The sequence below is a fragment of the Triticum urartu genome, chromosome 1, assembly GCF_003073215.2.
Source record: "Triticum urartu cultivar G1812 chromosome 1, Tu2.1, whole genome shotgun sequence".
Lineage (NCBI taxonomy): Eukaryota > Viridiplantae > Streptophyta > Magnoliopsida > Poales > Poaceae > Triticum > Triticum urartu.
Window position 1 is genome coordinate 409,912,336 of NC_053022.1, and position 21,968 is coordinate 409,934,303.

Genomic DNA, 21,968 nt, shown 5'->3' on the forward strand with positions numbered 1-21,968 from the left:
CCTACTGAGTGGGCCCAGAGATACCTCTTCGTTTACACGGAGTGACAAATCCCAGTCTCGATTCGTGCCAACCCAACAGACACTTTCGGAGATACCTGTAGTGTACCTTTATAGCCACCCAGTTACGTTGTGATGTTTGGCACACCCAAAGTATTCCTACGGTATCCGGGAGTTGCACAATCTCATGGTCTAAGAAAATGATACTTGACATTAGAAAAGCTTTAGCATATGAACTACATGATCTTGTGCTAGGCTTAGGATTGGGTCTTTGTCCATCACATCATTCTTCTAATGATGTGATCCCGTTATCAATGACATCCAATGTCCATGGTCAGGAAACCGTGACCATCTATTGATCAACGAGCTAGTCAACTAGAGGCTTACTAGGGACATGGTGTTGTCTATGTATCCACACATGTATCTGAGTTTCCTATCAATACAATTCTAGCATGGATAATAAACAATTATCATGAACAAGGAAATACAATAATAACTAATTTATTATTGCCTCTAGGGCATATTTCCAACAGATAGCTCTAGAACCGATCAGATGATATCCTTTCCCTTGAGTAGGGGTTCCTGGATCTGTCGAAGAACGTGTTGTCTGCCCTGAAGCCATTGATGTTGAAGGAGCCAGGTGCTCATGCAGGACCTGAAAACCTTGGCAGTCTTGGGATTGGCTTTTGGACCTGAGGCCTGTGCTCAGCATGATAGTTGAATTGGGGACTGGCAGCAGACTCAAGAACAGAAGTGGAGGGTTCAGTGGCTTCGCTGTCATCTGAAGCTTTTGCTGGGGAGGGATCCACATTAGCTTCGTTGTTGGTTGTGGCAGCCTCAAGATTTTCATCCTCCGCTTGACTAGCTGGAGGGTCGGTCACAAGCACGTTCTCCTGGAGAACTGCTTCTTGGTGGAGCAGGGGAGTGGGATCTTGTGGTACTTCATCTGCGGCTGATGCAGCCGGAATGTCTTCAACAGAGACTTGAGGCCTTGTGTAACGCCCCAGATATACTTTCCATATTTGTATCCAACTCTTGCCGTCTCCGACGCTAAGTTATATTTATTTCTCGGGTTCGGGTCTTTGTCTCCATGTGTTGTTTTTTCTTTTTCGTGCATCTCTTATCATGTCATCTCGTGCATTGCATTTGCATACATGTTCATCTCATGCATTCGAGCATTTTCCCCGTTGTCCGTTTTGCATTCCGGCGCTTCGTTCTCCTCCGGTGGTCAATTCTAGCTTTCTTTCATGTGTGGGGATTAAACATTTCCGGATTGGACCGAGACTTGCCATGCGGCCTTGGTTTACTACCGGTAGACCGCCTGTCAAGTTTCGTATCATTTGGACTTCGTTTGATACTCCTACGGTTAACCGAGGGACCGAAAAGGCCTCGTGTGTGTTGCAGCCCAACACCCCTCAAATTTGGCCCAAAACCCACCAAACTCTGCTCCATGTCCTAGAGCGTTCGATCACGATCGCGCGGGCGAAAACCGCACCTCGTTTGGACTCTCCTAGCTCCCTCTATGCCTATATATACACCCCTCCATTCGGATCTCAGATTTCTCCCCGTCCTCCTCCGAAAAAAAAACAGATCAAACCCCCCCCCCGCCACCGACGGACGTGTCCGGATCGGACCGGACAACGTCCGCCGCCGCCGCCTCCCGTCCAGTCCGCGCGCGCCACGTGGGTCGCGCCCACATCGCCGCCGCCGGGCCCGCCTAGCCCGCGCGCCGGCCCCCTTCCTCCTCCTCCCGGGCCAGAGGTGGCCGTGGCCCGACCGCCGCCGCCCGTAGCTCCGGTGGCCGGAGCCGCCGCCCGCCGCCTCGCCCGGCCCCGCCTTGGGACTCCGCCGCCGAGCCGCCCGCCGCCTCCACCGCCTGCGACCGGGCCGGATCCGGCCGCCCCTCCACCGGCCGGCGAGCCCCTCCTCTCCTCCGGCGTCCTTCTCCGGCGCCGATCTGCTACAGTGTCGCGAAGAGCTACAGTAAAACCCTAGATCTAATCTGGAGGTTGATTTTTTTGCTAAGTCCCTAGAATTTTTACTCCATATGCTCCTGTTCGAGACCTCGTATCTCCGCATCCGTAGCTCCGTTTTGGGCGTATGATATATCAAAATCTTTGCCTCGACGAGTACATCATTTCATTCCATTGCATCATTTGCATTTGAGGTCATCTTGATGCCCAAAATGCTGTTAGAAGGAGGCTTCGTGAGTTAAATTGCAGATCCGTTAGTTCATCATGCACTTTTGTCATTTTTGCCATGTTTAATTCGTGCATGATATGCCTGTGCCCCTTTGGGATGAATTGTTAAGCATTTTGTCTTATTTCCAGAGGTGCCACCCATGCATTTTTAGGATGTGTGTGTTGTCTTGTGCAAGCTTGCGAAGAGAGGTACCTGAGATTGCAGATTTCAGGGACTTAGTGATTTTCACTAAGTCTGGGATATTTTAGTTCATGATGCCATATATCCAGCTTGTTTCCTAGTGATCCGTGCCTCTTTTGAGGATGATAAGTAAGGGAGTTTTGATATTTATGTTATTCTCTATCCATCCATGTCTTTTTTTGCATATGTGGAGTGCTCTAGGTTGACTCAATCGAGCTCAACTTTTGCTTCGTGGTTAATCTGGGCAGATCGTCAACTCGTCTGCGATTTTGCCGATGCTATTGTTAGTGATCCATGCATGCTATGCCATTGTTATTGCCATGTGTAGCTAGCATATTGTGCCTTCTTTCTGGATATATGCTTGCCTTGCCGTGACTTGCACCGTAGTGAGTGCATCGAGCTCGTTTACATGCCTTCGCGAGTTAAATTTCTGCATGTCTCAGTTTTCACTAAGTCTGAAAACTGATTGTGTTCGAGCTATGTTCGTGAGCTCGGTAGAGTATTTTGTGAACCCTTTTGGCCCCAGGTAACTTTGGGTGTTTTGTTAAGCTTGTTGAGTAGCTCCACGCCATGTTCTTACTTGTCATGTTCAGGTTTTGTATCATGTTGTTTTGCTGCTCTGAAGAGGGCTTCGTGATCTGAAATTTCAGGCTAGTGTTAATTTCACTAAGTCTGGAATCTGTTTTGCATATTCATTTTTGCCATGCTTGTTTGAACCTCTTAAGAGATGAATTTGCCTATGGCTCACTGCTAGTGTTTTGTTAAGCATCTTGTGTACATCACTGCCATGTCTTTTGTTTTCATGTTTGGTGGCTGTAGCATGTTCATGTCATTGCATTTAGGAGCCTACTTGCTGTATATCGCAGATCGGTTCGTTTCGTAAAACGCTCGCCATTTCCAAACCGTAACTCCGATTCCAATGATCTTTATATCGTTTTCAAGCGATTTCATCCCCTCTATCCAGTGGCACCCTTAGAATTCCAAGTTGAGGCCAGGTTCATGCATTTCCTGTCATATCTTGCATTTTGCATCCCGCATAGCATATCATCATTTCATCATATTGCTTGGTCTTGCACGTGGTTGATTGTATCCTTGTTGCTTGTTTGTCTTGTTGGGTAGAGCCGGGAGACGAGTTCGCTAACGAGGAGCCCGTTGAGTGTGCTTTTGAGGATCCAGTCAACTCTGACAGCTTTGCAGGCAAGATGATCATACCCTCGAAATCACTACTATCTTTGCTATGCTAGTTTGCTCGCTCTTTTGCTTTGCCACTGCTACGATGCCTACCACTTGCTTGTTAGCCTCCCAATTGCATGATTGAACCTCTAACCTACCATTGTCCTAGCAAACCGTTGATTGGCTATGTTACCGCTTTGCTCAGCCCTTCTTATAGCGTTGTTAGTTGCAGGTGAAGATTGGAGCCGTTCCTTGTTGGAACATTTATTTACTTATTGGGATATCATTATGTTGCTATGTTATCTTAATGCATCTATATACTTGGTAAAGGGTGGAAGGCTCGGCCTCTCGCCTAGTGTTTTGTTCCACTCTCGCCGCCCTAGTTTCCGTCATATCGGTGTTATGTTCCCGGATTGTGCGTTCCTTATGCGGTTGGGTTATAATGGGAACCCCTTGATATTTCGCCTTGATTAAAGCTTTTCCAGCAATGCCCAACCTTGGTTTTACCATTTGCCACCTAGCCTTTTCTTTCCCTTGGGTTCTGCAGACTCAAGGGTCATCTTATTTTAACCCCCCTGGGCCAGTGCTCCTCTGAGTGTTGGTCCCACTGAGCGATGTCCGAGGCTACCAGGGGCAACTCTGGGCTGGCTTACCCGACGTCTGGCTCATCTGAGTGTGCCCTGATAAAGAGATATGTGCAGCTCCTATCGGGATTTGTCGGCACATTCGGGCGGTGTTGCTGGTCTTGTTTTAACCTGTCGAATTGTCTTGTTGTACCGGGTTGCCGAGTCTGATCGGTGTGTCTCGGGTGGAGGTCTATTCCTTCCTTGACCGTGAGAGCTTGTCATGGGCTAAGTTGGGACTCCCCTGCAGGGATTGAACTTTCAAAAGCCGTTCCCACAGTTATGGGCAGATGGGAATTTGTTAATGTCCGGTTGTAGATAACTTTAACTAAACTTAATTAAAATGAATCAACCGTGTGTGTTACCGTGATGGCCTCTTCTCGGCGGAGTCCGGGAAGTGGACACGGTGTTGGAGTAATGCTTGCGCAGGTTGTTCCTCTAGATTCTCGCTCGCGCCTTGCCTCCTCTTCTCGCTCTCTTTTGCGTATAAGTTAGCCACCACATATGCTAGTCGCTTGCTGCAGCTCCACATACACTTGCCTTAACCTTCCTATAAGCTTAAATAGTCTTGATCGCATGGGTGTGAGATTGCTGAGTCCCTGTGGCTCACAGATACTACAACTCCAGATGCAGGTCCAGGTGTTTCTGCTCCAGTTGACGATTACGAGCTCAAGTGGGAGTTCGACGAGGACTCTCAGCGATACTACGTGTCTTTTCCGGATGATCAGTAGTGGTGCCTAGTTGGGGTTATCGATTCAGGGCCTTGTCGCATGTTGGGGGTCTTTTCTATTTTGGCACCGTAGTCGGGCCATGAGTGATTTGTATGATGGATGTTATTTATGTACTTTGATGTGACGTGGCGAGTGTAAGCCAACTATGTTCCTCCCCTTATATTATTTATGTACATGGGATGTGTAATGATTTCCCGACTTGCGACATTGCTTTCAATGCGGTTATGCCTCTAAGTCGTGCCTCGACACGTGGGAGATATAGCCGCATCGAGGGCGTTACACCTTGGACCTTTGCAAAGCCTGCGGAACACAGACGACGCCTGTGGAGTTGGGGTGGGCTGGGCCTCATAGTCTTCTTCCTCTTGTGGGCGATCCGCCCATGAAGCATCCTGTGCAATTGGCGTCAGTGGACGACCAACGCTGATGAGTTCGCTGTGTTCTAACTGAGGAAGGGCTGCATCATCTTCTACATTGTCACGATGACCAATGTCTTCAGCAGTGATGGGATCAGCTGCTGGAATGACTTCAGCTTCAGGAGCCTCTGTGGAAGCAGGCTCATGAACCGTCAGTTGACGTTCTGCGTCAGGGTGAACCATAGAAATGGGTTCAACTATCAAGGGCTCTGTGGGAGCAGCCCGAGCTTTCTTGGTCTTTCTCTTTTTCTTGCTGGGGGCAGTAGGAGAGGCTTCATAGATTTTCCTCTTCCTGGCTTCAGCCTCAGCAGTTCTTGTCTTCTTGAGCTCTAAAGCTGTTGACCGGCTCTTTGGCTTCAAGCCAGTCATTCTTGTTGGGAAGACAATCGGAACTGCTTCTTGCCTTGGTGCATCAGATTCAGCCGTAGCAGGCTGCTTCTTCTTCTTTGCGGCCATCCTGGGGTCGATGCCAGGACGCCCAAGTGCCTTGCGCTTCTCAGCCTCATTATAGGCTTGCACGCATCTGTCAGCCAGAGTCTTCATGCGCTCACGCGAGCCCTGAGCTTCTGCACGCTTCTTCACAAAGGCTTCCTTGAGCTCGTGCATCATTGTCTTGAAGTTCTTCACTTCTTGCACGCTGAGCTTGGCCATATGCTTCTTGAACTGAGCCTTTTCATAGTCAGTTTTCTGCTTCAGTTCAACTATGCGCTGGGTAATAGCAAGTTCTGAAGTAATGGCGCCTTGGAAGGCGACACTGAGGCCAATAGGTAGCTGCAGATCTTCAAAGCTGATGTTTGGCGTGTCAAACCACTCGTCAATGAAGTTGTGGATGATGGCGACATCAAAGAGAGGCAGATTATTGAAGATTTCTGCTTCTTCTTTGCTCTTGATGAGCTGCTCAAGAGCGTCATCTCCAAGATCTTCATCACTTGACAGATCAATGGTTTCACTACGCAGAATGGCAGCAGCTGTGAGCTCTTTGCCGGTGTGTGGCTGAGGCATCTTGGCCTTCTGGGGCTTGGAGACACGGGATACTTCTTCAGACTGCACACTGTCTTCAGGAGGTGCAGTCGCCAATGGCTTCGCCTTTGAGATTTTTGGTGAAGGGGCCGGCTTTGAAGCTTTTGGCTTCTTCAATTGCTTTGGCTTCGGCACTACAGGCACTGCAGGCGCTTCATCAGACTCAGTATCAGCTGCAGGCTCATTCACTGCAGTCCCTTGAACCGAGATGTAGGTGATGAGACCTTCAAGGTTGGCATACGGACCGATGACATTGGGTTCTGCTTCTCGTGTGCCATCTGCCCTTGGTGCTGAGGGACCAGGGTTGAAGTCTAACCCAAATTTCTTCTTGTTCTGCTTCACTGAGTTTTGGGCAAACTGGAAGTTGCGCTTGAACAGATTGTCGTCACGACACTAGAGTAGTGACGACGGATGTGCATCATCAGGCTGTGGCCCACGAACCATGCATGGATAGAAGCTTTGGGCAATAGCTTCATCTCTGGACTTGGGTTGAAGATTCTTGCATAAGATGTCTCCCCACGGTCTTTTGATGGCGCTTTTCTCAGCATACTCTTGGGTTGTGAAGCGGTATTTGAACCATTGTTCTGCCCAATAGCGTTGAATCCATTGGATTCTGGTCTTGCGCTGACCATAATCCTCTTCAGGATCTGTCTTATACATTTCTGCGAGTTCATCAGGCAGATCTTTGGATGTTCCGCCACGACGTTGTCTGCCCCCCTTCCTTGCTGCTTTCTCTGAAGCCATAAACTTTAACTTGAAAGGCTTCAAGACGTTCAAAGGCTTTCTCTTGCTGGACCAACAGGAACTGGCTTCAGGAGAATTTATGTGTTGCTGTAAGAATTCTGCAAATGAATGCAGACTATGAGAACCAAAGGATTCTCCCACGGACATGTACCTGTGATAGCATTAAGGTGCGAGGGAAGGGGAAGAGGTCATATGCATTCTCAGAAGATTTTGAAGATAAATCAGTTTAGAAGACATTGACCTCATCGTACGAAGACATTCACTCATAGATAAGAAGTTGGTTCCAGATTTGTACGAATCCACAGATCAGTACAAGTGAGGAATCTAACTACTTTGTGAAGCACAAGTGAATATACTAGGCATGTTAAGAGATGCAGTATGAGAGAGATCTAGCTTGTGTGAACAGAAACTACTTGTGGTAGAAATGACAGATCAATAGGATCAGCGGTGCTGTAAAAAGGGAGTTTTATTTACCACACTGAGAACTGCTAGACAGAGTGGGAGATGAGGCCGAGCAGTTCACTCTTCCGTGCCCTAACTTGGCGACGGAGGAGACCTACGGCGACGGCGGAGAGGACGATGTCCGCGGTCGGCGTGAAGACGGCGTCGGAGAGGTTGCGGCAGCGAAGCGCTTCGTCGCCGGCGTCGTCGAGAGCTAGCGGTGGCGCTAGGGTTCGTGCGAGGGTGGAAGAAGAGATAGTTACCGCTGTGAGTGTGTATTTATAGGCACAGGGGCGGCACTGCGCTATTACACAGGTGCCCCTGGCGATTCGCATTTGAGTAATACGTGGCCATCATGCGGTATTTTGGGGGCAGTTCCACGTCCCACGCACGCCTGGATTGTCGCGTGGTCGTTCCTACTTCTCCGGATTTCATGTGGATAAATGAGCATTGAAAACGGACTTAAATGTTGTCTCTGTGTCTTCTGCTGACAAGGACGCAGAGAAGACATTCGACAGTTTCAATAGAATGCATATGACTTGGAGAGATAGAATTTTGAGATAGAGAGCATAGAGAGGTTAGGGTCCGATCACATTCACTTAGTTCAAAAGATTCAAACAAGAAGACATAGCTATAAGTGAATGTTGTAGAGGATAGAACACTAGTATATATATATATAATCATCATAGTGAAGATAATCATGAAGACATGTTGAGATTGAAGCCAAACCAAATATGAAGACATTGCAAGGTAACGCCATGAGTGAAACACTTCAAAATAGAACGTTTGGTGGTGGCGTTACCCACCGTATAGGAAGTATTAGACCCAGACACGGCGCACAATTATCGTGGCGCTCCGAAGTCAAATTCCACATTAATGTATTCACACTTAGAATGTATGTCTTCATTGATTGAAGATATACTTTACTTCGTGTGTTGCACATCTAACTCATCAATATGCATAAGGGTTAGGATGTGTGCCTGATCACAGGACATTTGAGGATTCTAGGATATTTAGCTCACATCGTAACTTACAAAACCTCTTCTCATCCAAGGGCTTGGTGAAGATATCTGCCAATTGCTCTTCAGTGTTGACGTGTATGATATCAATGTCTTCCTTCACAACATGATCTCTGAGAAAGTGATGACGAATTTCAATGTGCTTTGTCTTCGAGTGCTGAACTGGGTTGTTGGCAATCTTGATGGCGCTTTCGTTTTCGCAATAAAGTGGCACTTGCTTCAGATGAATGCCATAGCCCTTGAGTGTTTGCTTCATCCACAGAAGCTGAGCGCAGCAAGATCCAGCAGCAATGTATTCAGATTCAGCAGTGGAGAGAGATACACAGTTCTGCTTCTTTGAAGACCAACATACAAGTGATCGTCCCAGAAAGTGACATGTGCCTGATGTAGACTTGCGATCAACTTTGTCACCAGCATAATCAGCATCCGAGAATCCAACCAAATCAAACTCTAAGCCCTTTGGATACCATAATCCTAGAGTTGGGGTGTGAGCCAAATATCGAAGAATTCGCTTCACAGCTAAGTGATGCGACTCCTTTGGTGCCGCTTGAAATCGAGCACACATGCAAATACTAAGCATAATATCTGGCCTAGATGCACATAGATAAAGTAAAGAACCAATCATGGAACGGTATACCTTTTGATCAAACTCTTTACCATTGTCGTCAGGACCCATATGATGTTTGGCTGGCATTGGTGTTGTGAAGCCTTTGCAGTCTTGCATACCGAACTTCTTCAGGCAATCTTTGAGATACTTCTCTTGAGATATGAAGATGCCATTGCGTTGTTGTCGTATTTGAAGACCAAGGAAGAACTTCAGCTCCCCCATCATGGACATCTGATATTGCTCTTGCATCATATATCCAAACTCTTCACTGTACTTCTGATTGGTGCAGCCGAAGATAATGTCATCCACATATATTTGGCACACAAACAGTTCACCATCATATGTCTTCATGAAAAGAGTGGGATCTAGGGAACCAGGTATGAAGCCTTTGCTCTTCAGGAAGTATTTGAGTGTGTCATACCAGGCCCTAGGGGCTTGTTTGAGGCCATACAGTGCCTTGTTGAGCTTGTATACCATGTCAGGATGTTTTGGATTTTCAAAGCCAGGCGGTTGTGCAACATACACTTCTTATTCAATCTTGCCATTGAGAAAGGCACTCTTCACATCCATTTGATATAGAAGTATGTTATGATGATTTGCATAGGCCAGCAGTATGCGTATGGCTTCAAGCCTAGCCACAGGAGCAAATGTTTCATCGAAGTCAATGCCTTCCACTTGAGTATAACCTTGAGCAACAAGACGAGCTTTGTTTCTGACAACTTGACCATGCTCATCTTGCTTGTTGCGGTATATCCATTTGGTGCCTATTATATTGTGCTTCCGTGGATCAGGACGCTTAACCAGTTCCCATACATTATTCAGCTCAAACTGTTGAAGCTCTTCTTGCATAGCTTGAATCCATTCAGGTTCCATGAAGGCTTCTTCAACTTTCTTGGGTTCTGATATTGAGACGAATGCGAAGTGCCCACAGAAATTTGCCAGCTGAGTTGCCCTTGAACGAGTGAGTGGACCTTGTGCATTGATGCTGTCAATTATTCTATCAATCTGCACTTCATTGGCAACACGAGGATGTATAGGGCGAAGACTTTGCTCTTGCTGATCTGTGTTGTCGTTGGGAGGAATTGTCTTCATGTGGATCAGGTGCTGAGATGATAAGTTCTTCTTTAGGATGAGCTTCAGAGGGTATAATCTCTCCAGTTCCCATAAGCTTGATTGATTCACTAGCTGGAACTTCATCTAGCACATTTGGCAGTTGCTCTCTTTGTGAACCATTGGTCTCATCGAACCGCACATCCACTGTTTCAACCACTTTGTAATGAAAGAGATTGAAGACTCTGTAGGAGTGCGAATCCTTTCCATATCCAAGCATAAAACCCTCATGTGCTTTTGGTGCAAACTTTGAGGTATGGTGTGGGTCCTTGATCCAGCATCTTGCGCCAAATACTCTGAAGTAACTGACATTTGGCTTTTTGCCAGTAAGGAGCTCATAAGGTGTCTTGTTCAGTAGCTTGTGAAGATAAACACGATTGATTGTATGGCATGCAGTATCAATGGCTTCAGGCCAGAATTTTCTTGGGGTCTTGTATTCATCTAGCATCGTTCTGGCCATCTCAATTAGTGTTCTGTTCTTGCGTTCGACAACGCCATTCTGCTGTGGTGTGTACGGGGCTGAGAATTCATGTGTGATGCCCAAGGTATCAAGATATGTATCAAGGCCAGTGTTCTTGAATTCAGTGCCATTGTCACTTCTGATGTGCTTTATCTTGGCGCCAAAATTGTTCATAGCACGATTGGCGAAGCGTCTGAAGACATCCTGCACTTCAGTCTTGTAAAGGATTATGTGCACCCAAGTATATCTAGAATAATCATCAACAATAACGAAGCCATAGAGGCAAGCAGTAGTAGTTAGAGTTGAGTAGTGAGTGGGACCGAAAAGATCCATGTGAAGCAGTTCGAAGGGTCGAGTAGTGGTCATGATTGTCTTCGAGGGATGTTTTGCCCTCGTCATCTTCCCTGCTTCACAGGCACCGCATAAGTGATCTTTCTTGAACTTGACGCCCTCGATGCCTATGACATGCTTCTTCTTTGCAAGGGTGTGGAGGTTCCTCATGCCAGCATGCCCAAGCCTCCGATGCCAAAGCCAGCATTCTGAAGCTTTTGCAAGAAGACATACTGCAAGCTGTGGCCCTGCTGAGAAATCTACCACATACAAATCATCTTTCCGATACCCTTCAAACACTAGAGACTTGTCAGATTCCATTAGTACCAGGCAACGATATTTTCCAAATATTACGACCATGTTCAAATCGCAAAGCATTGAGACAGACATTAAGTTGAAGCCAAGGGATTCAACAAGCATGACTTTATCCATGTGTTGATCCTTTGAGATTGCAACTCTACCTAGACCCAATACCTTACTTTTACCAGTGTCAGCAAATGTGATGTGGCTCTTGTCGGATGGACGTAAAGTTGAGTCCATGAGAAGACTTCTTTTGCCAGTCATGTGATTTGTACACCCACTGTCAATAATCCATTCTGAAGACGCTGGTGTCGTACCCTACAGTGCAGTTAGGGGGATAGGCTTCACCAAGAGCATTGTGAAGCAAAAACATTTGACGAACCAGTGGGTTATGGAAGATTAGATCCAGGTTAGGACTAATAGGGAGTGTAGCAAGCGATTCAGGTACGAAGTACATAGTAAGACCATTTGGGCATTTGATCTTGCGCCCTACAAGATGTTTAAGGTCCCCAGCACTAGCGTCAGACGATTTTGGTTTTCTGCTAGAGACCTTTCCCTGCAAAAGAGAGTTAAGCCTTCTTAACCACCCACATCTTCAAGGGTGGCTTAGAAGCAATAAGTCTAAGTGCAGCATCTGAGAATTTTGGCTTTGAAGCCTTAGCAAACAGTCTTGCAGGTGGACAATAGTACTCATAAGAATAAGCAGAATAGTTCTTGGTCTTATGAACATAGCGGTTTGATGAACCGCTCTCATATTCATATGCCTGAGTATGGTTTCCCTGCAAAACATTTGCGTTAGTGCGACTCAGGTGAGTCCTCTGTTTGTATGAAGCCTTTGGACCGTATGAAGCCTTTGGTCTGAGGTTTGTCTTCTTCAAGTGAGGTGTCATGAAGACATTCACAGGAAGATTTTCCAGACACCTTTTCGGAACCCAGATCTTCTTCATAGGCGGTCCATTCCTGCAGTTAGTACCAATGTACCTGGCAAACACTTCACCATTCTGATTCTTAAACAGTATATAGTTTGCATCAAAGGATTCATCAATGATAATGGGGTTAGCACAGGTGAAGCCAGTTAGATTGGATGGATCTGCTGAAGGTTCCTTCGCAGCAACCCACATGGTTTTGGGGTACTGCTCAGGTTTCCAGTAAGAGCCATCTGCATTCATTTTCCTTACGAACCCAACACCCTCTTTCCTAGGGTTTCGGTTCAGAATCTGCTTTTTGAGGACATCACATAGTGTCTGATGCCCTTGAAGACTTTTGTACATCCCTGTTTCAAGCAATGTCTTCAACCTAGCATTCTCATCAGCAATAGCGGTGGTATCCTCAACAGAGGGGTTAGTTACCGCATCAACAGTTGAAGATATTGCAACAGCAGTAGCAATAGAACATTCAGCAACAGAAGTAGCATTATCACGCTCAATGCATTTAAGACATGGTGGTTCAAATCCTTCCTGAGCGGGACTGATCTGTTTGGCACGAAGTGACTCATTTTCCGTTTGAAGATCTTCATGAACCGCTCTCAATTTCTCAAGATCTTGCTTCCTTTGAAGATAATCATAGGAAAGCTTTTCATGAGTTGTTGAGAGAGTTTCATGACGATTTTCAAGTTCCTGATACTTAACGTGAAGATTTTTTATGTCTTCAATTAAGGATTCAGATCGAGTCATTTCAGCACCCAACAGATCATCGCTTCTGTCTAACAGTTTTTGAATATGTTCCATAGCTTTCTGTTGTTCAGTTGCAATTTTAGCAAGTGTTTTGTAGCTAGGTTTTGAAACACAATCAGAGTCATCGTCACTAGATGTTTGATAATGAGTAGTGCGTGTGTTTACCTTGGCACCGCGTGCCATGAAGCAGTAGGTAGAAGCGGAGTAGTCCTTGTCATTTGCATCGGTGTCAGTGATGAAGTCATTGTCTTCAGTGTCGAAGATGGACTTGGCAACGTATGCTGTAGCCAGACTTGCGACGCCTGAGTCGGATTCCTCTTCAGACTCCACCTCCGCCTCCTCAGAAGCAGACTCCTCCTCTGAATCCATTTCCTTGCCAACAAACGCACGTGCCTTGCCAGATGAGCTCTTCTTGTGTGATGAAGACTTTGAGGAAGACTTGGAAGAAGACTTTGAGTATTTCTTCTTCTTCTTCTTCTTCTTGTCGTCAGAGTCATATTCCTTGCTCTTCTTCTTCTTTTTGTTCTCATTGTCCCACTGTGGACACTCAGAGATGAAGTGGCCAAGTTTCTTGCACTTGTGACATGTTTTCTTCTTGTAGTCATGAGCAGGAGCTTCATCATTCCTTGAACTTGATCGGGAAGACTTTCTGAAACCTTTCTTCTTCGTGAATTTTTGGAACTTCTTGACAAGCATATCAAGTTCCCTCCCAATGTCTTCAGGATCATCAGAACTGCTATCAGATTCTTCTTCAGATGAGGAGACAGTTTTTGCCTTCAAGGCATGAGTTCGCCCATAGTTTGGACCGTAGATATCTCTTTTCTCCGAAAGCTGAAACTCATGTGTGTTGAGTCTCTCAAGTATGTCAGACGGATCGAGTGTCTTGAAATCAGGACGTTCTTGGATCATCAGGGCCAGGATGTCAAACGAACTATCAAGCGATCTCAGCAGCGTTTTGACGACTTCGTGTTTGGTAATTTCAGTGGCGCCGAGGGCTTGAAGCTCATTTGTGATGTCAGTGAGTCGGTCAAATGTGTGCTGGACATTCTCATTATCATTTCGCTTGAAGCGGTTGAAGAGATTGCGAAGGACACTGATTCTTTGATCTCTCTGGGTTGAGATGCCTTCATTGACCTTGGAGAGCCAGTCCCAGACCAGCTTGGATGTCTTCAAAGCACTCACACGGCCATACTGTCCTTTGGTCAGATGACCATAGATGATGTTTTTGGAAGTAGAGTCCAGTTGAACGAATTTCTTGACATCAGCAGCAGTGACACCTTCTCCAGCCTTGGGAACGTCGTTCTCTACGACATACCATAGATCGACGTCAATGGCTTCAAGATGCATACGCATCTTATTATTCCAGTAGGGATATTCAGTTCCATCGAAGACGGGGCACGCAACGGAGACTTTAATTATCCCTGCAGTCGACATAGCTAAAACTCCAGGTGGTTAAACCGAATCACACAGAACAAGGGAGCACCTTGCTCTGATACCAATTGAAAGTGCGTTATATCGACTAGAGGGGGGGTGAATAGGCGATTTTTATGAAAGTCTTCAAAACGTGGAAGTTATGAAGACAAACAGCAGAGATATTCCTATTACTATGCAGCGGAAGGTAGACTACACTAGGCAAGCCATGGTCAAGTATCAACAGAGTGAAAGCACAGTGACAAATAGCTGCAGTGTAATAAGGATCAGGTAGGAAGATATTATGAAGCCAAACAGATCATACACTCACGTTGTGAAGACAAAAGATAGAACAGACATGCAATGACTTCACAATGAGTAATCAGTAAGTAAAAGAAAGTGAAGATGAAACCAGTGACTCGTTGAAGACAATGATGTGTTGGACCAGTTCCAGTTGCTGTGACAACTGTACGTCTGGTTGGAGCGGCTAGGTATTTAAACCTTAGGACACACAGTCCCGGACACCCAGTCCTGAACACGCAGCTCAGGACACCAAGTCCTCACCGTATTCTCCTTGAGCTAAGGTCACATAGTCCTCGCCCAATCACTTTGGTAAGTCTTCAAGGTAGACTCCCAAACCTTCACAGACTTCGTTCACTGGCAATCCACAATGTCTCTTGAATGCTCTGAACGCGACGCCTAACTGTCTGGAGGATGCACAGTCCCCAAGTGTAATAAGTCTTCAGATCACACAGACAAGAAGACTTAAGTGATGTCCAATTTTCTCTTGCTCTGGGTGGTTAGGGCTTTATCCTCGCAAGGAATTCTCTCTCTCAAAAGCTTCGAGGTGGGTTGCTCTCAAACGACAAAAGCCGTACTCTCAATCTGAGCAGCCAGCCGTTTATGGTTGTAGGGGGTGGGCTATTTATAGCCATTTGGTAACCCGACCTGATTTGTCCGAAATGACCCTGGGTCACTAAGGAACTGACACGTGTCCCAACGGTCAGATTTCAAACTCACATGGCAACTTGGCTACAAGCAAAGCTGACTTATCCGGCTCTGGACAAGATTCGCTCTCATTGTCTTCACTCGAAGACACAGGTTTTTGGTTTAGGCATCACTTCAGTCATTCTGACTGGTTCTCCTGGACCCCACTTAACAGTACGGTGGTTCCTATGACTCAACACCAAAGAAAAAGAACTACGAAAGATCTAATTCTTCGAGCTCCATAGGCTTCATATCGTGTCTTCTCTTGTCATAGTCTTCAATGTGAGTATCTTCATATACCACCTTTGACTTCAATGTCTTCATACATTTTTAGGGGTCATCTCTGGTAGTAAAACCGAATCAATGAGGGACTTCTACCTGTGTTATCCTACAATTCTCACAAACACATTAGTCCCTCAACTAGGTTTGTCGTCAATACTCCAAAACCAACTAGGGGTGGCACTAGATGCACTTACAATGAGGCCGAAGAGGTTGATGATTTCGTGGAGACACAATCAACCATGAAGCTCCAGAGTAAGGACGCACAACTATTCCCAAGATGATGATGTAGCTTTGTGTTACGCTTGGATGAACTTGGAACGGGTCAATCAAAGACCGGTTTTGGGGGAGGATCAATGTTCAAGAAAGCGGTAAGCGTAAGCGGAGCGGAAGGCCGCAGCTTAGAGCAATGGCCGCTTAAGCGCTGCTTAACCGGGATTAAGCGTTTTTTTAAATTGGCCAGAATTTGGCTGTTTTTGAATAATATGCACAAGAAGACAGGAAACATAGCACATAGGTAACTGAAAATCTGAAATAGCATATAAGGTTGAGGTTCAGTGGTTCACACACCACAACAAATAGCCAGATAACACATAAGGATAAGGTTCAGTGGTTCACACAGCAAGCATAAATGCATAATATTGTCTTAGAATGAGGCAATGAGCATATATAAGATAAATGGCAGCAGCAGCACTCAAGCAGCAACAGCAGGATCAGTCTTCATCCACATAAGTGGGCTATTTTAGCTCCCGCCTGACTTTTGGACCGCCTTCTTCGCTTTTCTATCATTTAAGCGCGCGCAGCGGCCGCTCAGCCAGCGCTTAGCGCTTAACCGGTCGCTAAATCACGTTTTTTTCTGCTTAACGCTAAAAGTTGCGCCTAGGGCAGAAGCGAAGCGTTTAGCTGTCGCTCAACGCTTAAACGCGCTTAAGCGGCGCCTAAAAACGCTTTCTTGAACATCGGGGAGGATTGCCGAGTACTACAACAACATTGTGGGTGGTGGTGATGGTGGCTGTGTGGATGGGGGTGATGATGGAGGTGATCATGATTTCTTTGGTGAGGATGGTGTTTGAGGTCGTGTAGCATGCCTTCGGTTGGGCTCGATCTACGACATAAAATGGAGCTTGCAGGTTGAATTTTTTGAATTCTAAATAGTTTGAATGCTTGATAATCTCTAGACGCCCTTATGAGTAGTTGCTATCAACCTTATGAAGTTTTGTTGACAAAAAATTTTGTGACCCAAAAATTTCAGAAACTTGTACATGAATAAAATGTATCTCTTTGGAAGGAGTTCTTCGAGGAGGAGGTCCTCGGAGGCATCATCGAGCAGTAGCTTGATACGACAGTCTTATGTTGAGCCGAGTGCAAGCTCGACGCGGGACGCCGATACCAAATCATGCCTATGGCCGTGTAACGAGTTCATGGCAAGTGCAGGTATCAAGGAAGAATTTGAGCAATATGTCCACAATGCTGAGCTCGCTCCCTTCATCGCAGGTGAGTGCATTCAACAACTCAACCTTATAGAGACTTTCACTAAGAAATTTAAATTTCATTCTCTTGAGTCTAGAGCTTCATTTAACCTTTATAATAACTAGTTGACTCGTTGCGCCAAATGGCACAGAGACCCGCTAAAGCCATGTTTTCGATGAAAATAGTTTCATTTTGCAAGAACACATTCGATAACCATGCTATATTGAAAATATGTCTATCACACTGCGAGATCCAAGTTGAAAAAAAATTGTATAACCCGTTACGCCAAAAAAATATTTGTATAACATGACCCATTGCACCAGATGGCAGTTAAAAATATTTGCATTTTTTAGTAACTGTGTTTGAGCAAATAAATACGGTAAGAACTTAATAAAAGTTTAATTGATTGTATGCTTAAGCTCACATAAAAGGCAATATGGCAACAACAGAGTACAATTGTATCATGTGCAACAGCAGCAAAAATTAGTTAGCTAATAAATTGTTTGAAGGGAACCAACCATTTCAGAGTAGTTTATCCGACATCTCATTCTCAAATCAACGAAAATACAATTGTGTTTTTTTAGGGTGAAAATGCAAATGTTTTGATGCAACGACGGTAAGAGAAATGAGTAAACATCAAAGAAACAGAACATTTAAATTGGTTATTCCTTGGATGAAATCTATTGTTGTGTCACCCAGCCTAGTACCAATTCTTGTCGCAACAACAATCTCACCCAATCCTCCTTCAAGAGGATACACAAAGGATATCAGGACACCAAATTGTGCGTGCTGTAACCAGGAACCTTAATTTAGCTTAGTTTCTTCTTTAAGACCCAGATGATCAACCTAATAAAACAGCATATCCAACAAATAAGATGACATTAGTCATGCATGCAAGACCAAACTGTCTGTCAGAAATCACAGTTAGAAGCATGCAATCCCAATTCACAAGGCGATAATCCCAGCAAATGATCAAAACATCCACAAGAAAAACAAAAATGATAGGCTGACAATTCAAAGACATGATGAAGAATATAAATTTTTTTAGAAGTAAAGCACCACAGGCACAACGAAAGGCAAGGATACTAACTTATAAATAAGGCCATCTTTATACAACCTGGCAAAAGCTTAAATTACAGCTTTTGGCCTTTTCTCATCCATTGTAAAGCACTGACGCACAAGGCTGACATTAAGTTCACATTAGGAATTGGAACTATAGACAATACATTGTTTTCACTATTTTTCTTAACTAAGAAAATAAGAAGTTTATCTCATGGGTCCAATCAAGGGAGGCTCCAAGCCTATGTAATTGATTCAATACAGTACCACCATACTGATCTTTCCATTCTACGACCTGTACAGAAGATGTTAAGAGGATACACCAAGTGTGCAAAGAAATAAGCTCACTATGATTCATGCACCATCACACATGACAAATTGACACTGCCAATTATGAATTTTAAAAATATAAAGGACTCTACATCGTTACAGCTTCTACCACACATTGCCTACAGTGCAAACAAAAGAAAAGACAACCATGCGTTATTTCAACTGGTGTAAGCAAGGCACTTAGCAGCATCATGGCAGCTCTAGTTATCAGAACAAGGCTAAAGTGTAGCTTAAAATCATTAGTTAACTCTACTTCTATTTCGGTTGCTGAAAATCACAATAGTAAACTTGTTCCTAACTCTTTTTGTGATTAGTAGTCATGTGCATGACTAAACCATATCTTTTGTTATTGTTGTGCGTCTGCATACATAACATGTTAAACTTAGAATAGTCGTGCCCTAACATGTTATTCCGGTAAAAAAATAATTGCATATCAAATTGGCGATACACATACAAGATCTATGAGCACTATAGTGGAAGCATGATACTCTATATACAGGGAAAATAGAGAATTGAACCGCTTTCCACGCAAAGCGACATGATGGATCTGGGCTTCCCCATGGGCGCTCATGTGTGGGCAACATCTGTACTGTTTAATATGTTTCGCCACTAAATTATGGTCTCGTTGATTGAACTGCAGAACACAAATTTTCAAAATATGCATAATTATTACTTTTCGCTTTCTTTAATATGAATAACAAGAACTAAAGGACATATTCATGTCATGAAAAGCGAGGAAAGAACACTCAGAACCCTTTTCACCTTTCTTTTTCACAATCCTTCTCGTGCACTCATCTTGACACGGCCAATTATCATCCTTTGGATATATTTAAATAGAAAAATGTTTTGATTTCATTCCTTGATCCTCCACTCTGTCTTGTCAAGCCACAAGAATTATTCGGAACACAAGATTGTAAATTAAATATGTAAAAAAATAAGAGCGCAGAATTAGGATATAGAAATAGCACGACTCTGATTTCCTTCGTTCGCTGCCCCTCTGCTTCGCTTCAGGTCTCCACCCCGTGTTGTGATACTACTCTTGCATTCCAATCTAACATTCAGGAATCAGCTAATATAAACTCATTGCTCTTTGTACAATAGAGAAGTAACAGGGGAAAGAAGAAAAACTGGGAATTCACTTGCCCACTGAAGTGTGTAAAGCCCAACTCTGAATTTTTGGTTGTACCGCACATCATCATCCATCTCAGATAGTAAGAGCATGTCCTTTAGCAATAAAACATCTGCTTAATTTTGACCTGGAGGTAAGAAGATGGACAAGGCACCTCCAAATCATCTAAATCGAAACCTTTCGGTCTTTGCTTTCACCATGTCTGAGTACCTGCATGGTGTGAGCAGATCATTCAATCAGTACAAAAAAGGAATAATGTTCTAAAATAAGTACACAACAAGGAATAAAGTAGTTCCATCAGTTATCTTGAAACTAAACATACCGTGCGTATAAATCCACCGGATGGTCAATTTTCTCACACCCATTCTCAACAAATCTTGTACATACCAAAAAAAAGTGTCCAATAGGGAGCATATTCAAAAAACCTACAGCTCCTTGAAAGAATGCCCTTCTCCACAGTAACCAAGCAAGCTCATGAATTTTTTGTGATTTAATATAAACAAACATGTGATGTGGAAGTAAAGCCATTGGAATATGAAGTGAATAATGTGCATCTACTCAAGTTGTAGGTAATTCTGCGTGCGGTTACTACGTCATCCTTGGTGGGGAGGGGAAGTTGGAGGAGGCTCTTGGATCTCGAGAGGCTTGACATCAGCGGCAATAGTCTGCACAACACGAAAATAAAGATTAAACCTTAGTAACAGAAACAATAGGAGACCTGAAATTATGGACTGAACAAAAAGAGATAAGTTGGGGAGAAATTTAGGTCGCCAGACTGATGAGCTCTTGCATATGCATGATATATATTACAAATGTGATACCTTTGTGCTGCCTTTAGTTTTGAACCACTCGGAGACCATTATGATCCCTCTAGCAAACATGTTAACATAACTATATGGGCAATGCATTTCGAACCATTGACCAAAGCATCCATGCACTCGGAACTAAAAGCATCTAATTGTTCTGTTCTAAACTATTTTAAAGTCTGCACTTTGTACAGCTGCAACTTGGTGTCATGAACTGAATTAGTGCATTACTTACACAACAGATATCAGATTAAGTAGAAGTCGATAGAAATTAGCAGAAGTGGGCAACAAAAATCAGCAGCCCATCACCTTGCAATATAGAACATACTTTCGCCGACCATCATAGATCATACCGCTAAACAACAAGGCGCATCGGCCGTCCACTTGAATTATTATTCTGCAACAAAACAAAAGCACCCATAGAGCACCAATTAGAAGGGATCCTGCACACCAGTAAATGGTCTATATGGCAACAACAACAAAAACCATTTAGCCATTCATCAGACAGATGGTGTGCATTAGGTTGGGCCTGCTTACATGGTACAGAGGCATTTAGGCTACACAAATCTTGTAGATATGTGTGTGCAGAGAGAGACATCACAAATGCATAGATGTGTGTGTAGAAAAAGAGATCAGGAGCGAAGGGGAAGCTCACCATGGAGTCTCCGCAAAATCTGCCTGTCATGCCAAGGAAGAGGCATGGAAAAGAAGGTGCGGTGGAGGCATAGGCGCTGCCGCCGCTCACGGCAAAACAGAGGCGAGCCTGGCCTCCTCCCTGGCTGGGCGGCGGCGCCGCCTCCAGGAGGGCCGACCTACTCCTTCACCTAGTCGCCCACCTCCTCTTCCCCTGCCCCTTCACCCCACCACCGGGCTCGCCTAACCCGCGCTCGATCTGGAACCAGCGGTCGATGCGGCCGCATTGACAACGAAGAGAAGTAAGACGACGTAGAGGGGCTAGTGTGGTGGAGGAGGAATAGCAGGCGGAGGCCGTGGCGACGCGAGGAGGGGGTGGAGGAGAGGCGGCGACGGGGCTCCAGGGCGGAGGCCGTGGTGAGGCGAGGAGTGGGGTGGAGGAGGGGAGCGGGAGGCTGTGGGGATCGAGGGAAAACAGGGCTAGGGTTTGTGTGACGGCTGGTGCGGGAGTGGGACGAGGCGGATTGGCTGCGGAAGCGTGGAGCGGATTGGTCAAAACCGTCTGCACGCGGCCACGACTGACCCAGCCAACCAGAGCACGAGACGAGCCCACTTGTCATTGGCCAACCAGAACTAACAGTAGATGAAAATCAGGTTTGACTGCTGTGAAGATCGAACGGCTCTAACACACCAGAAAGGCAGATCGAACGGCTCTAACACACCAGAAAGGCAGATCGAACGGTCAGTAAAGACCCAATCGGGGGAGCCTCCTAGATGCGAGTTGGCTAGTCTCTATATAGTTTTAAATTCTTATACCATTCCTCTAGAAGTGTTTTGTGCTG

At 45.1% G+C, this 21,968-nt stretch overlaps 1 long non-coding RNA gene across 4 annotated transcripts; it reads right to left on the minus strand.

Moving 5' to 3' along the window:
- Window positions 1-17,621: 17,621 nt before the first annotated feature.
- LOC125515082 lies at window positions 17,622-21,663 on the minus strand. 4 transcript variants are annotated; one of them, XR_007286789.1, is made up of 5 exons: window positions 21,149-21,663; window positions 20,803-20,890; window positions 20,010-20,352; window positions 19,321-19,897; window positions 17,622-18,015 (listed from the first exon to the last, which is right to left on the minus strand). It is a non-coding gene; the product is annotated as an uncharacterized LOC125515082 (long non-coding RNA). The 4 variants fall into 4 exon arrangements; XR_007286784.1 differs by lacking the exon at window positions 17,622-18,015 and adding an exon at window positions 18,193-19,192 and having other exon boundaries at window positions 21,149-21,662; XR_007286790.1 differs by lacking the exon at window positions 17,622-18,015 and having other exon boundaries at window positions 18,193-19,609; window positions 19,698-19,897; window positions 21,149-21,661.
- Window positions 21,664-21,968: the final 305 nt, after the last annotated feature.